Source organism: Phyllobates terribilis, unplaced genomic scaffold (assembly GCF_046119375.1).
Source record: "Phyllobates terribilis strain yellow unplaced genomic scaffold, ASM4611937v1 Scaffold_10__3_contigs__length_209671492, whole genome shotgun sequence".
Lineage (NCBI taxonomy): Eukaryota > Metazoa > Chordata > Amphibia > Anura > Dendrobatidae > Phyllobates > Phyllobates terribilis.
The window spans coordinates 120561181-120576313 of NW_027362770.1; the positions used below are offsets into that span (position 1 = coordinate 120561181).

General features: G+C 40.5%; 2 long non-coding RNA genes across 2 annotated transcripts in view; one reads left to right on the forward strand and one right to left on the reverse strand.

Annotated features, from left to right (window-relative positions):
* Window positions 1–15133, reverse strand: part of LOC141164145 (uncharacterized) — a 79912-nt gene that overhangs the window by 60217 nt on the left and 4562 nt on the right. Inside the window, exon 2 of the long non-coding RNA XR_012250847.1 lies at window positions 7543–7641. This is a non-coding gene — a long non-coding RNA (uncharacterized lncRNA). The remainder of the gene's footprint in view (window positions 1–7542; window positions 7642–15133) is intronic.
* Window positions 3579–8363, forward strand: LOC141164144 (uncharacterized). The gene is made up of 4 exons (XR_012250846.1): window positions 3579–3766; window positions 4400–4501; window positions 5514–5557; window positions 6944–8363. It is a non-coding gene; the product is annotated as an uncharacterized lncRNA (long non-coding RNA).

Below are 15133 nucleotides of genomic sequence, written 5' to 3' on the forward strand. Positions count from 1 at the left end.
TGGCATTCTCTTGATGAGCTTCCAGAGTTAGTCACCGGAAATGGTCTTCCAACAATCTTGAAGGCGTTCCCAGAGATGCTTAGCACTTGTTGGCCCTTTTGCCTTCACTCTGCGGTCCAACTCACCCCAAACCATCTCGATTTGGTTCAGGCCTGGTGACTGTGGAGGCCTGGTCATCTGGCGTAGCACCCCATCACTCTCCTTCTTGGTCAAATAGCCCTTACACAGCCTGGAGGTGTGTTTGGGGTCATTGTCCTGTTGAAAAATAAATGATGGTCCAACTAAACGCAAACCGGATGGAATAGCATGCCTCTGCAAGATGCTGTGGTAGCCGTGCTGGTTCAGCATGCCTTCAATTTTGAATAAATCCCCAACAGTGTCACCAGCAAAGCACCCCCACACCATCACACCTCCTCCCTCATGCTTCACGGTGGGAACCAGACATGTAGAGTCCATCCATTCACCTTTTCTGCGTCGCACAAAGACACGCTGGTTGGAACCAAAGATCTCAAATTTGGACTCATCAGACCAAAGCACAGATTTCCACTGGTCTAATGTCCATTCCTTGTGTTCTTTAGCCCAAACAAATCTCTTCTGCTTGTTGCCTGTCCTTAGCAGTGGTTTCCTAGCAGTTATTTTACCATGAAGGCCTGCTGCACAAAGTCTCCTCTTAACAGTTGTTGAAGAGATGTGTCTGCTGCTAGAATACTGTGTGGCATTGACCTGGTCTCTAATCTGAGCTGCTGTTAACCTGCGATTTCTGAGGCTGGTGACTCGGATAAACTTATCCTCAGAAGCAGAGGTGACTCTTGGTCTTCCTTTCCTGGGGCGGTCCTCATGTGAGCCAGTTTCTTTGTAGCGCTTGATGGTTTTTGCAACTGCACTTGGGGACACTTTGAAAGTTTTCCCAATTTTTCGCACTGACTGACTTTAATTTCTTAAAGTAATGATGGCCACTTGTTTTTCTTTACTTAGCTGCTTTTTTCTTGCCATAATACAAATTCTAACAGTCTATTCAGTAGGACTATCAGCTGTGTATCCACCAGACTTCTGCACAACACAACTGATGGTCCCAACCCCATTTATAAGGCAAGAAATCCCACTTATTAAACCTGACAAGGCACACCTGTGAAGTGAAAACCATTTCTGGTGACTAACTCTTGAAGCTCATCAAGAGAATGCCAAGAGTGTGTGTGGTGCCCTGCTGCGCATTGGTGCCACTGATCCCAGAGGGGTGCATGGATGAACTTCTCCACAAGAGGCCCTCATAACATTCACACACCTCCACCCTACCACCTCAGACTAAAAGAGGGAGCCCGGATAGGGATATATATACTGGAGGGTGGAGTTAGGCAGTCAGTCTGTTGAGAGGAGCTCCTGCAGAAGCTAGCCTGCAGTGGAGCTCAGTTAGTTCAGTCCAGACTCAGAGAGATCGAGTTAGTGAGCCTAGGGCGTGCCAACGCCAAAAGAGCGGTGAAGAGGGCCTACTGCCCGTGTGAAGCCTAGTGAGGGCCCCGAGCATGGCCGAAGGCAAGTGGAGTAAGCAAGCAACATAGGGGGCAGAGGAGCTTAACCAGCTCACCCCAAAACCATTTACCGGACACCTGTCGCAGCGCTGGTGATCCTCACCGGACACCACAGGTGGCGTCACGAACATTCCCTATCCCATATAACTTCCCCCCTTCTTTTAAGAGTGACCCCAGGGTACGGGCCCGGGAGCCGACCACTGCAACATCCCCGAAGGTCAGGCAACAACAAGGCCCGGGTGCCGAGTCGTCCCCATCCCCTGGGCACGTCATGTGCAAAGCAGTCATCAAAGCAAAAGGTGCTGCTCAGTACTGCTGTATAATGACCTCTATGCTGTTGCTGCTTCATAGATACAGAAGTGCAGGAATCCTTCATGTCTATGTGTGCTGTCTATAGATGACTTCATAAAAACCAGCTCAGAGTTACCCACTAGCTCATAGACAACATAAAAAGTGTTCTTAGATTCTGTTTCCTGATTGGCTTGCTCTAGGTGGAAATTAAAATCATCTACTCCCACCTGGCAGCCTGTGAAGAATCAATGGGAGAAGTGAGAGAGTGGCATTACTAGAGCAGTAAAGAGAGTAAATATTACAAATTGTATTATTTTTACTTTTAGCAAGCCAATGGGGATACAAAATGTCTTCATAGAAAACTTCAGGAAAATTGGAGAATGCATGCACACCAACTTATATTCCAGATCATCTTTTTAGGTTTTTGCTCTCTGTGCAAATAAAGGAGTCGCTATCCTTTTCATTGAGCTGGACATTAAGTTTATATAGCTCCCGATGGCTGGGTGTCCATTAATCGGGGTCTCGGTTCTGCTAGGCCCTTATCCACATTTACATCACTTGACATATGGTAAGGTTTCAATACTAGAGGTAAATACCATCTGCAATAGGGTCACCATGACGTGGTGGGATGGCTTTTACGTTTTTTCATCAAAATTATGTTAACTAAGTACCCTATGTTATTTTCATGCAATATTGCTATTTATTTATTTACTGCAGGGTATTTGCTCATTTTGTTTTTATCTTAAAATTGGACATAGAGTCTACAGTGACTAAAACTGGTAAAAATGCAGGACACAACTCATATTATAGGCAAAAATACTGATCACACCACAGCTTATTTTGGATTTTTGCAGTTCATTTGAATTTAACCAGGAAATTAGATTTGCTTTGAAAATATTTGATGCCAATTGAATGAGCTTTACTATGCTCTGAGGTCTCTCGAGACCCTAGAGAAAAAAAATGTAAAGGTTAAAAAATGAAGAAGTATATTTACTACATATTCAAGTGAGATTCACCAAAATGCAGATTTTTTTGTAGCTAGCTTCTGCACAGATTCTGGTCTCCATTTTTCGGAACTGTAAAGGGTCATCAAAAAGTTACTCACCTTACCGCTCACCTCTCCGGCCTCTTGACTACTCACTATCACACATCCAGTCTTCGCCACATCTTCTGATCCCCGCTGCTGTTACTGAAATCACCTGGCCTCTCACGTTGGACAAGGACTTCCAGCTCTGATGAGATCAGCGCATGCGAGTACAAGGTCACAGCATGCATCGTGACATCATGATGCCATGCACTTTTGAGCACTTGCAGAGACTTGAGCACAAGCAGCAGAGTTCAGAAGATGTGGCTAGGACTGGATGGGTGATGGTCATGAGCGGAGGGCTAGAGAGATGAGGAGTCAGGTGAGTATTAGGATTTTTTTTTATTATGCTTTGAGCCCAGTAGAGACTCCATGGCACAATAAGAGACATTAAATTCACGGAGAATAACTTCTCTGCTAATTGAATTTCCCAGATAAATCCACGTGAACAGGTGAATTCAACTTCCTCCTCGAGTTGCAGCCTTGCAACCCAACTGACTCTCACCGGCTTTGATCTTCTCTGGTTTTCATTGCAGGCAACACCCTCTTCCATGTCTTCCTTCACTGCGCTTGCACTTCCTCTGCTGAATATTCCTCAGGTGATCTTGTGATATTACGATGTCAGGATGTCATGAAAAGGTGCTGACTAGACCTTGCGTGACACACATCACATGTATTGAAATTGTGGCATCACAACATGATTTACATTGCCCAAGGTCTACTCAACTCTGGAAGTGAAGACCCAGAGTGAAGGACGACATGGAAGTAGATGTCATCTGCCATGAAGACCAGAAGTGACTGGAACTAGAGAGAAAAGGGGAGGATCAGGAAGAGAACTACATAGGCGAAACAGGTGAGAGGCAAGGTGAGTGTACCATTTTTTTTTCATTTTCCAATCCCCCTTCCTGACTTTCCATAGTTCAGAAAAATGATCAAAAGCACAAAACAAATTAAAAAAAAAAGAATTTGGTTGAATCCAAATTTTTTGTAAACTTCAAGATGAATTCGATTTGCCTAGAACCAATGCACTCATCTCTACTTCCTGGGTTAGAATGGAGCAAGTATTTAATCCATCCTTACAATAAATTTAACAAGTTAACTACATTATATGGTAGACAGCATTAAAAAAAAAACATTGTCAGAAATTCAATTTTTTCCATCACTGCACTCTTGAAAAAATAAATAAAAGTCAATCAATAAATTTTATGTTCTCCAAAATGGTTACATTAAAAAAAATACAACTTGTCCTTAAAAAAAAACTGCTTCATACAGCAGCGTTGATATGAAAATACAAAATCTACAATTGTGCTCTACCAGAGTCCATAAAGCAATAAATCTATCGCAATGAGACAAACAGGCGCAATCTGAGTGAACACACATCCGAATGATATACAGACATATTGAGGCGTGTTGTGATCACACAGTCATTTCATTACGGAACTACTGTCATGAACATAAATGCAGATCCCAGGATATTTACTGATATTCTGTATTCCAGATCAAAAAGAAAATAATTGTTCCCTATGAGAGGAAAGAATGCACAGCTCGACTTAACAAGTAAAAAATACTACTAAGAAAAATCAAGAAAAGTGGAAACATGGTAAATAAATTAACACTGCAGGAAGTGGGGATATAAGAGGAGCATATCTGAGAGAATGATACATATCATTAGAATAATTTCACTATTTTAGGAAACTTGTACGTTAAAAGAAATATATAAATCTGCTAGCTTTAGCAATGCACATATAAAGCGGAGGCTTAAGGTAAGGGACATCGGAATTTGCTAAATATTACTTTTTTCCAACTTTAAAGAAGCACTCCTCTCATCAAAATGTTTATTCTCTTAATATATTGCAACCATCGTATTTATAGCACTGTGTACTTACAATTGCTCATGTTGCCTTTCTACCCAGCTAATTCTTCTCTTTTCCATTAGGTCTATGACATAATGTGATTAAAAATTGACTAGCTAAATCCTGCTAAGCTTTATGTTGAGGTAGGAAGTCTATTTTCCCTGCATGGGTCATAAGTCACTGCAAAAGTCCCTGGCAGGGGGAGGAGGAAGCAGCTGAAGAGGGGGGATAGTAAAGGCAGGGAAAAGCTACTTCCTGTTTTTACATAGATTAGAGAAAAGAGAAAAATTTACTGGGTAGAAAGTCAAAATGAGCAATTGTACAGTGCTATATAATATGATGACTGCAATATATTTAGAGGATAAAAACTTTGATGACAACAGGAGTGCTTCTTTAAGCTTTGAATTTACTTTTTTTTACTTTTAATCAAAATATTAACAGAATTCTATACTGATTAATTTGATCAATTTTATGATTAAAATTTTTGGTGATTACTCTTTTTTTTCTTATTTAACTCATTACGGAAGCAGCCAAATTTTGTTTTTGTGGTTTAGTTTTTTTCCTCCTCTTTTTCTAAGAGCCCTAACCTTTTTATTCTTCTGTTGTCATAGACATATGAGGGCTTGTTTTTGTTGCATTAGTATTAGTTTTGAAGGACGCTATTCATTTTTACCATGTAACGTACTGAAATATGCTAGGTGAAATGGAGAACAAAATGCAATTCTCTCATTACTTATTTTTTTGGCTTTGTTTTTACAGCGTACATTGCGCAATAATAATGACCTGGCAACATGATTCTGCAGGTAAGTGCAATTACGATGATACGATGATTTTTTATTACTTTAAAGGCTTAAAAAATTCTCAACTTTTTAAAAGAAATGTGGTTTGTTTTGAGCCGACCCATTTTTAACTTTTTTAATTTTTCCTTTGATAGAGCTGTATGAGAGCTTGTTTTTTCCATGCTGAGCTAATATTTTTATTAATACCCTTTTGGTGTACAGATAAAGTTTTGATCATTTTGAATTGTATTTTCTGTGAGCGATGTAGCAACTGTAAAACGTCCATTTTGATATTTCTATTTTTTTTTTTAATTTCTTTATTTTTTGAAGTGGAAAAGAGGGTGATTCAAACTTTCATTTTTTTTAATTATTTAATTTTTTTTTTAAATTTTACTTCATTAATCAGTCTTCCTAAAGGCCGATATTTTGTATTTTAATTATTTTAAAGACTATTTTTTTTTACTTTTACTTTATTTTTTATTCTCCCTAGAAGAATTGAGCGTTCGTTTTATTTGATTTTTTGAGCTGCAATATTTTGCTACTGCAGTGTATAATAAAAACGATGGTCACCAAGATGGCAGCAATGGAGGCTTCCGTAAGTCCTCCACTGCCGATGATTGCTTCATAGGGGTAATGGGAGATCGAACAAACATCCTATCAGGATCAAGGCAAAAATGCAGATTTTTTGTAACTTGATTCTGCGTGGATTCAGCAAAATGGTGACCGCCGGAGACCTTTTCCTGAACCGTAAAAGGCCATCAAGCTGTAAAAAAAAAAATCCATATACTCAACTTACTGCTCACCTCTTTTTATATTCCTTGCCACCTGTCTGGACCTCGCAGCATCTTTAGATCGCCAGGGCTCTGGCGAGCTGACCACATACATGCGCTTTCAGCATGTCCACAGGTATTTTATTGTAGTTGTATCTGGCTATAATCTCTTCACATTGTTATGCATGTAAGCACTCAGTAGTTGGTATTATACCCTGAACTACTTAGCACTACTTTGGTTTGCATGGTATGATGTATTGACCAGTTCAGCTATTCTGAAATATCTACAGTGTATTATACATAAGTAGGGACAACTATGTGGTCCTGTTTCCTGGTCTCTGCTTAATTGTATGTACCCCAGCCTGATTTTATCCCGTTAATACATGTTTACCTTTGTAGTTATACCTTATTTTTCTGTATAATAAAGTTTGTAATTTTTTCTACTGAGATCTTTTGCTCCTTCAATATCCTCTTCTGGTCTATGCATAGTTTCTGAAGGGATCACCTTATTTGCTGTGAGGGCCTTTTCTTTGTTAGTGTACCAGTAATTTGACTACTCTGCAGATTATCTCTTGAATGTTAGATGTCACCCTGGATTTTCAGTTTACTTTACTTCTTCATGTGTCTGATTGACCCTTAGACTTGACCGGTCAAGAAACCGAACCCTGACGACGCCAGTCAAGATCCGGAGCCCAGCCCCCCTTCACCCCAGATACAGGAGACAGCCATCGTCGGTCAAGCACCGAAAACACCTGAGGAGACTCTACCCAGAAGAGGATGCCTGGGGTTAAAGAAGGATGACATGAGTGAGCCGGGCTGTTACGTCCAGCACTGACGTACGGTACAGGGGTTGGGCTAGGCTAGGACAGCTGACAGGGTGGGGGTCAGATGGAGCGAAGGAGGCTCAACTTGCATTGGTAGACTTTGTCAGGAGGACTTATGGCCTAGCTGGACAACTCGGCGACCCCCGCTAGGGTCATTACTTCAGGAGGAGCCAACGTATTAGCTCCCATAGGGACGGGTGTATCACCCATGTCAGAGGAACACTAGTATAATCCCTGAGAGACATTTATTCCATTCTAATTGTACTTTAAAACTCATTATATGTTTTGCATTGTATAATCTACTTGTAATTACCCTACTGTTTAACTGTTTAACTACTGCTATTTTCCGCCATAGTGAGGGAAACAAATAGTTCATTGGCTGTTCCTGCCTCATTTGCATGTTGCATCCGCTTACCTGCTTTACACTACTATGTCTTCTCCTCCCTCGTACCAGTTTTACAGATGGAGATCTTAAGGTATATGCACATTACATCTTTTTCCGCCTGGAATCCACCTGAAAAAGAGACAAAAAATTGTGCAAAAAATTAACATAATGCAAAATGTAAAAACAACATTGCTGTGCACTCATTCAGTTTTTGTTACCTCTTTTTAATACTCCACGATGCAAAAACCATGAAACAGGTTAAAGAAGTAACATGTTCATTGGAAGCCGCCCACTTTCTCTGTAATAGAAGATGTAGAAAAAATACGCCGGTCATGGAGCCCCAGTGAAAGCGACCATAAAACCACCACCAGAACCGGTTCAGGGAAAAAGACACAAGCTTTATCCTGAAAAAGCTTTGTGAAATTCACTGTTGGATTAAAAAGGTCATGTCCACCTTGGCTCAAGGTTATGTGCAGATGGAGTATTTTGAGGTTGTCAAAAACAACGAGTTGTTCAAGTGGAAACAACTATAGGAAATATTCTTTCTTTGGGGAGTTTTTGGAAGAGTTTTTTGCTTCCTAAAAAGTTTTAATGAGTTTGTAAAGGTTTATGGAAAAGTTTTTTTTGCTGAAGTTATTTTTGTAGCCTTTTGATTGGACAATGCCAGTAAAAGGGATTTACCTATAAATGATGCAGTGGTACCAGTTTTTCTCCCCTGGCCTTGTGCTCAGGGAAGCCTAAAGTCACCTCTGATACATAAGAAGGCAACATTAAAATAAATGGCACAAAGTAATTAAGATGCTTTTTTAAGGATTTTGCATTAGTGACCAGAAGCTTAAGTGTAAGCCTCAGTTGCAAGGAAGGATAATTTGTTGCAAGTGCTGGTAATGCTTCCAAAAACATATCAGTACTTATGCTTACCAATGACTGTGTTATTTTCAGCATTGCGATTCATAATTGACTTATTATTTAGGATTTTATTTCATATTTGAGATTGTATTTTCAATGAATGTGATTGTGTTTGGATTATTTGCCGCCCACATACCACACAAAATTATTTTTCTAGACAAAAGAATGTTCTTATTGAAAACCTAAACATGCGGTTGTGAGTCCTGATTAATTTGCAATTATTATTTTCTGAGAATTTAAGCTCTCTCTCAATACATTTGAATTGAATAGTTTCAAGGTAACACTTTTCTATCATTGTTTTAATACATAGAAACAAAACACAAAAGGAAAATATTCCTCCTTTAAAGCTGAAAAAGATTAAACATGACATTTGTCAACCTACAGAGGGGAGCTTAATGGAACTTTTAGATTTGGACTATCACTATAGACTTAAAAAAAAGATATTTGGATTTAAAGGGATGTGAATACTTTTATGCTCCAAAATGACAGAAGCATTCTAGTATTGATACCTTTATTGGTTAACCAGAATAATTACGTTTGCTTTCAGAGCACAGAGGCTCCTTCTTCAGGCAGGTTTACAAATGAATTACTGAGACAAGAGCACATTTAAGAGATATTACAATAGGACATTTGTGCATAGGGTGGATTAGGTGATGCCTCCTAAAGATACGCCAAGGAAATCAAATTAAGGTTTTTGGTCGGGTGCTTTCACATTGCTTTCAAGCACCAGTTACTTGGCTCCATCAGGGCTTGCCTCAGAACCCCCTGCAAAACAGGATTTGGGCGTATGCACAGACATGGCCATGGACTGTAATGGTGCTGACAGAGCAAACATGCGGTTTCCGGGAGTGTACACTTACTGGAGATGGACACTCAGACGTAGTAGACTGCATCTAGATGTCCATCTCCAGTTAACGTACACTCTCTAAAATGATGCACGACAGAGAGCACGTTTGCTCATCTTGGCACCAATACAGTCTATGGCCACGTTGGTGCATAGGCCCGAATCCCGTTTTGTGGGGGGTTCAGATGCAAGCTCTGACAGGGGCCTGAATGCAATGGGAATGCACCCTTACAAATGGAGAAGTGGTGGTAGTGATAGTTTAGTGATCTGAAGTCAATGGAGGTGTGAACTGTGTCCATGTAGTGAGTCATAAATCCAGGTGTTAAATTGAGTCCCATTGTCAAAGAGTTGAACATCCATATCAGTTTGAATTCCCAGATTTTCCTCTCTCTGTTGTCCTTAAAATGACCATTCAGAAAACAGAAAGAGGAAAATCTGGGAATTTGAAGTGATAAGGATGTTCAATTCTTTGGCAATGGGACTCAATTTAACTCCACCTCTCCATTTGTAACAAAAACCTTAATTTTATTTCCTTGGCTTATCTTTAGGAAGCATCACCCCATTTACTTTATGAACAAATGTCCCATTGTAATATCTCTTAAATGTTGTGCTCTTGTCTCAGCAATTCATCGTGGACAGAAAAAAGTCTTTACTTACACACAAAAATTGTTAGGGTGTGTTCCCACTTTCAGGATTTTCTGCAGTTTTGACTTTGCGTTTTTATGCAGCATCCAAAACACAGAGGCCCGATGTTACAGCATAGTGGATTGGATTTCTAGAAATCCCATGTCCACTGTGCGTCTATGTGCATCCCATGTCCACTGTGCGCCTGCAGATCACCCATGGAAACTGACATGCGGCGCATCTTTCAGATACACAGCATGTCAATTTCTCTTGTGGGTATGCATGTGGATCTTCCCCATGGACTTGCATCAATAAGGAAAATCCGGATGTGTAAAAAACTAAAAATGCGTGTCTGTTAATTTGCATAATAGGTGCAGAGTGGTGTGGAAGTTCCGCAGCGTCGGGGCCGCAGTGGATCCTGAACGTGGGAACGTACCCTCAGGCTCATTTTGAGTTTGCCAAAAGACATGTGGGAGACTCGCCAAATGTCTGAAGGAAGGTGCTGTGGTCAGATGAGACCAAAACTTTACTGTTTGGTCAGCAAGGTAAATGCCATGTCTGGCGCCAAACCAACACACCCCAAGAACACCATCCCCTCAGTGAAACATGGTGGTGGCAGCATCATGCCGTGGGGATGTTTCTTTCTGCAGGGACAGGGAAAATGGTCCTAGTTGAGGGGAACATGGATGGTACGAAATACAGGGAAATTCTTGAGCAAAACCTCTTTCAGCCTGTCAGTGATTTCAGACTGGGACGGAGGTTCACCTTCCAACAAGACAATGACACAAAGCATGCTGCTAGAGCAACATTTGTGTGATTTGAAGGGAAACATGTAAATGTTTTGAATCGGCCTAGTCAAAGCCCAGATCTTAATTCAGTTGAGAATCTGTGGTCAGACTTGAAGATTACTGTTGACCAGAGGAACAAACTGTTGTTTGGTTCACAATGAAGAGAAAACCAAATGTTCATAGTTGTTGGCATGTTCTTTGTATGAACTGATGCAAACCCTCAAAAACAAAAAAAAACTGTGAAATTCCTGGTTGTGAGGTAGCAAAACACGAAAAAAGCCAAGAGGGGTGAATACTTTCATAAGCCGCTGTAGATGATCAAACAGGGTCTCTTGTTTCTTGAGAACCTCCTTCTTCTTCTGGCAGACATAATTGCAGATCAAAGGAGCTAAAGGATAACACTTATTCTTTATTTATTCTTTAATCTCACAATAATCACTCAATTTGAGCTTTGGTTCCAGAATTTCTGGATGGTATTCAATTAAATAATCATGTTATGCCATCCCAGAAGTCAGACTGGCGCAGCTGAGTTCCAGGGGATGCTTTTGTAAGCCCAATTTGTGACATAGTAATGGCTTCCAAAGGTCTAGTAGAAGACAATCCCGTTTTCAACTGATTAGGTGTTAACAGTTACTATTATAAACTATCCTAATTGAGATTATTTAAAATTGAGTTTTAATATGATTTTGTACCCATTTAGACAGGCTGATAATCATGAATGAGCATTCCAGACAGGCAATCATCTGATGAACAAGCAAACCACTTGTTTGTCAAGTGAGATTAGTTTTAAGCAAGCCTAAAAATTATCATCATTCTCGGCAGCACATCATTCTTTGTAAACATAAGATGTGTTGCTGATCAAATAATGTCTTATGTCATTAATACCATCATTTTGTACTCATAAATGTTCAGTCGGCCTGTCTAAACTGGCCAATTAAATGACTGTCTATTGACACATGTAGTCAATCAGTGATTATTGACTGCTGTTGGCCATTCTAAATGGACCCTTAAGTTCAAAATGATAAGAACATAGTTTATGGTTTTGAAAGAACTGGATATGCAACTGTTCTGTATAGATTAAATGTCAGATTTCCTCTGGTAGGCAAAAACTATACTGGCTATCTAGCCTTGAGATGCTGGAGAGCCAGAATCTGTATTTAGGTGATTGCTACACTATTAGGTCTATCAGAAAAAAATTGTGATGAGAAAAAAGGACACTTCTAAAGTTTCTATGTAAAAAAAAATTATGTTAATGCAAAGTGTACCAGAATTTTTTTTCTGACGACATTCAAGATTAGAATTTTAAGATAATAAGTGTAATATATAAGACTATTCTAATCAGATTCACAAGCCCAAGAACTGGTGAACCCTAAAGACATAATATCTCATTACTAAAATGCATGTCCATGCAGAATAACTATCTTAATTTTTGAGAAATGGAACGATGTGCAAAAGATATGAGAAGGAGGGGAAAAGAGACAGCGAAATGTAGGATTGAGGACCATTGCATTATTCAGTGGAGGAGAAAATTGAGGGAGTTGAAAAAGATGTAATTAGACTTAAATAGGTCTATGGTCAACGCACAGCTTGAGATAGACGGACTGACACAAAGTAATGAAAGGCTGCGGAAGAGGTAAATCACCAAGATTCCGACTGATAGACTTAAAGATATAAAGAAAAAGGAAAATAAGGAAATAATATATGCCAAGATTTTTCTTCAGCTTTGGTCTTTATGGCCATAATATAACTGGGAGCCATAGGTCAATTGCTTGGTGAAGATGGTTTCGCGTGGAGGCGCCATGAAGTCTTGTTTTCTGCATATAAAAAGGTGATATACAAAGTCAGGATTCTGACATGGTGTCATCTTTTTTTATGCCTGAGACCGGTGCAATTACAGACATCTATTTGACAAAAAGCACTTAACTCGAAACCTCTAGAGTGAACTTTACACTCAGCTGAAGCGTCTTACCCTGCGCTTGTATTTCTATGTAAGAGTGACTTGCCCTATGATCATCTTTATGCGGCTGCAGCTGCTTTCCAGGATAATCGCATTATGTATATAAGCTACAGTGCTTGTAAACAGTAATGCCACAGGATTGTAATACAATAATGCATGCTGACCATCATCTTGCTGGATAATATTATGTGCATGAACTTAGGCTTCTTGTCTTGTGTACTTAGGTCTTATTCATGGATTACATAGAAATAACATGTAGTGATGGGCGAGCACAAAAATGCTCGGGTGCTTGTTGCTTGGATCGAGCACATTGGGTACTTGGGTGCTCGACACGAGCAACGAGCCCAATGTAAGTCTATCGGAAACTAGAGCATTTTTCAGGTTGCTTCCTCCGGCAGTCTGCAGAGAGCCTAAAAATTGCCCAAATCGATGGGAACAGTGCTCAAATGGCATGGGAACAGCATGGGGAAGCATTTCTGACAAAAATACTCCTCCACACCATGGGCTATGTTCACATGTAGCGTTTTTGATGCGTTTTTGCACTTTTGCATTGCTTTCAACCGTGACAAATGCATTCACCGGGAAATGTAATTTAAACATTTTACAACCTTATCTGGTCATGTGGTGTGTGAGACATGATCAGACACATCCTGCTTGATTTATGAAGGAGGGACTCTGAATGTCACAAAGCCTATTTTTATAGGGCCATCAGGCGGCCTTTACTATTCTTAAAGGACCAGCAGTCAGCCCTCACTATTCTTAGAGAGCCATCAGTCGGCTATGCTTTGTTGTTCCCATTACTAAAGATTGGGTCTCCTATACTATTATTGCGTATGCAGTGAGTGGCAGGTCTGCCCAAAATTTGGACGCACCCCAATACTCCTTTGAAAATTTGGACACACTCCAATACCCCTTTGAAAATTTGGAGGCACCCCAATATCCCTTTGAAGAGACTTAGAGGAGGGCCTCCTGAAAACAATGTTCCCATTATTAGGAAGTGGGTCTCCTGTACTGTTTGCCTAAGCAGTGAATGCAAGGGTTGCCAAAAATATGGACCTACTCCAATGATCCTTGGAAGAGACATAGAGGAGGGCCTCCTGAAAAAAAATGTTACCATTATTAGGAAGTGGGTCTCCCATTGTGTTTGCCTATTCAGTGAATGCAAGAGTTGCCAAAAATTTGGAGGCACTCCATTGCCCCATGGAAGAGACGTGGAGGTCAGAGGACCTCCTGAAAACAATGTTCCCATTATTAGGAAGTGGGTCTCCCACTGTGTTTGCCTATGCAATGAATACCAAGGTTGCCAAAAATTTGGAGGCACTCCAATGCCCCTTAGAAGAGACGTGGGGGTCAGAGGGCCTCCTGAAAACAATGTTCCCATTATTAGGAAGTGGGTCTCCCATTGTGTTTGCCTATGCAGTGAATGCAAGGGTTGCCAAAAATTTGGAGGCACTCCAATGCCCCTTGGAAGAGACGTGGAGGTCAGAATGCCTCCTGAAAGCAATGTTCTCATTATTAGGAAGTGGGTCTCCCATTGTGTTTGCCTATGCAGTGAATGCAAGGGTTGCCAAAAATTGGGAGGCACTCCAATGCCCCTTGGAAGAGATGTGGGGGTCAGAGGGCCTCCTGAAAACAATGTTCCCATTATTAGGAAGTGGGTCTCCCATTGTGTTTGCCTATGCAGTGAATGCAAGGGTTGCCAAAAATTGGGAGGCATTCCAATGCCCCTTGGAAGAGACGTAGAGGGACTCATGAAAATTTTTTCCCATTATTAGGAAGTGGGTCTCCCATAGTGTTGGTCTATACAGTGAATGCAAGGGCTGCCTAAAATTTGGAGGCACTCCAATGCCCCTTTTAAGAGACGTAGAGGGCCTTATGAAAAAATGTTCCCATTATTAGGAAGTGGGTCTCACATAGTGTTGGCCTATGCAGTGAATGCAAGGGTTGAAAAAAAATTGGGAGGCACTCCAATGCCCCTTGGAAGAGACGTAGAGGGCCTCATGAGAAAATGTTCTCATTAGAAAGGAGCGAGTCTCCTATACTTTTAGTGCCCATGCACTAAGTGTATGGGCTGACAAACATTTAGCCCTGGGGGGTATACATGAACATACTGCATAAAAAAAATTTTTTTACAGGCATCATAAAGACCCTTTAAACAAATTATGTAGGTGTTGCATCATAGACCACAGTCACCCTGGTGATATGGTGATGGAGGATGAGGATGAGGAGAAGGAGGAGGACTAGAGCAAATAGCCAAAATAAGGAAGTGCATACCCATTTGTATGTGTGAAAAGGTGCATGGGAATACACCTCTCAAAAAAAGACACTGAATTTTAGTTAATGCTACGCTGCTATCATTTGGTGGTGTTGAGAAGTCTGGCCCAATCCAGCTCTTGTTCATTTTTCTAAGAGTCAGCCTATCAGCATTTTCAGTTGACAGGCGGATGCGCTTATCAGTTATATTTCCACCAGCGGCACTAAAAACCCGCTCTGATAAAA